General features: G+C 46.3%; 1 pseudogene; it reads right to left on the reverse strand.

The window, feature by feature from the left end:
• Positions 1-2,297, reverse strand: part of LOC112081049 (phosphatidylinositol-3,5-bisphosphate 3-phosphatase MTMR6-like) — a 29,937-nt pseudogene that overhangs the window by 18,562 nt on the left and 9,078 nt on the right.

Raw genomic sequence — 2,297 nt, forward strand, 5'->3', positions numbered from 1 at the left:
AAACAGGAATGTTATTTGGCCCTAAACATAGAGTACACAGTGGCAGAATACCTGACCACTGTMACTGAATACCTGACCCAAACTTAAGGAAAACTTTGACWATGTACAGACTCAGTGAGCATAGCCTTGCTATTGAGAAAGGCCGTCGTAGGCAGACCTGGCTCTCAAGAGAAGACAGGCTATGTGCTCACTGCCCACAAAATGAGGTGGAAACTGAGCTGCACTTCCTAACCTCCTGCCCAATGTATGACCATATTAGAGYCACATARTTCCCTCAGATTACACAGATTCACAAAGAATTTGAAAACAAATCCAAGCTTGAMAAACTCCCATATCTACTGGGTGAAATTCCACAGTGTGCATCACAGCAGCAAGATTTGTGACCTGTTGCCACAAGAAAAGGGCAACCAATGAAGAACAAACACCATTGTAAATACAAACTATATTTATCTGTTTAATTATTTTCCCTTTCATACTTCAACTATTTGCACATTTTTATAACACTGTAGCCAATAATATAATATTTGAAATGTCTACATTATTTTAAAACTTGTGTGAGTGTAATGTTCACTGTTACTTTCTGATTGTTTATTTCCCTTTTGTTTATGCATTTCACTTGCTTTGGCGATGTAAACATGTTTCCCATGCCAATAAAGCCCCTTGGAGAGAGAGGAGAGACTTAATTTGGTAGCTAGCTGTCAGTCTGCATTTTAACTCCTACACACATACTTTRCCTGTGCTCAACAGTAGAAGAGGAAGGAATTGTGTAGGAACTTTGGCAGCAGTTTCTCTGCTGAAATCACACMGTAGACTGTAACTTCATAGACCAGAGATGTGACTGAAAGCCCTGAAGAGCCACATGGTTTACAGACTTGTGTTCCAYGCTCCAGCCCAGCACCAACTAACACACCTGATTCAGCTGCTCAACCTAGGCCATTCCTACTACCTCTCCTTGATCTCTCCCTCCTTCCCTTTCCACCTAGCACTGTCAACAGGTTACCAAGGCGACGGGAGACAAGGCTGGGCCGGCAGGTTATTGTAGCAACAGTTGTCACGTGAGGAAGGCTGAACCCGGTTCCCACGGTGTCTCAACAGTAATTATCTTTCACCGCTAGACAGACAACAATACACCCACACAATCAAAACACCCATGTATCAAAGTACACTGTAGATGTGTGTGTCAAGCAGGAGCTAAAGGAAGTCCTACATTCTGAYTTCAGAGCTCTGTGTGAGATAAGGTGTGTTCTGCCTTCTCACCCAGATCTCCTGTGCCGCGTCGGCATTGCTCTCCACGAAGATGAGGTGTGTAGCCGTCAGGTGCAGCGTCCCGCTGGTCGACTTGTTACTGAAGCGGTCCAACAGACGCACCTGCTCCACCTGCACAAGTACACACACAGGTAAACAACGTTAGAACCCAGGTAAACAATGACCCCCACKCACACACACAGAAATGAAATAGGATACGCAGCTGTCAATCTATATAGATGTGRCAGACACAGTACTTGTTGTCAGTTATACAACAAGCAGAGCATTAGCCACTTAGCCAGAAAGAAAGGCWGGCAATTATAATGACAGCTGTATATATAGAAGAGCTTTGGAGTGGCTGTGTCACCTGTTACTGGAATTTCAATAAACTTCCCTCAGCTCATCTCAGCTCCCACACATGAACGCACTGTTAATCTCTCTCTCTTTCTCCCTCTTTCCTCCTCTCGACCTCTCTCCCTCATTCACTCAAACATAGATCCAAGAAAATAATTAACTGTCCCTATTTAACTAGGCAAGTCAATTAAGAACCAATTCTTATTTACAATGACGGCAAAAGGCCTCCTGTGGGGACGGGGGCTGAGATAGAGTAAGAAAAGGACCTGCAGGTTGGCTGGGAGGGAAATCCAGCACAGGGGGCTGAGTAAGAAAGGACCTGCAGGTTAGGCTGGGAGGGAATCCAGCACCAGGGCTGAGTAGTGAAAAGGACCTGCAGGTTGGCTGGGCGGGAATCCAGCACCAGGGGGCTGAGTAAGAAAGGACGTGTAGGTTGGCTGGGAGGGAAATCCAGCACCAGGGGGCTGAGTAAGAAACGGACTCGCAGGTTGGCTGGGAGGAAATCCAGCCCAGGGGGCTGAGTAAGAAAGGACCTGCCAGGTTTTGGCTGGGAGGGAAATCCAGCACAGGGGCTGAGTAAGAAAGGACCTGCAGGTTGGCTGGGAGGGAACACACGGGTGATAAAACATACCTTAGTGGCTGGAGGAAATCACCGAGGGCTGAGTAAGAAAAGGACCTGTTTTCCATGCTTGTAAATA

Source organism: Salvelinus sp. IW2-2015, unplaced genomic scaffold (assembly GCF_002910315.2).
Source record: "Salvelinus sp. IW2-2015 unplaced genomic scaffold, ASM291031v2 Un_scaffold16692, whole genome shotgun sequence".
NCBI classification, from domain to species: domain Eukaryota; kingdom Metazoa; phylum Chordata; class Actinopteri; order Salmoniformes; family Salmonidae; genus Salvelinus; species Salvelinus sp. IW2-2015.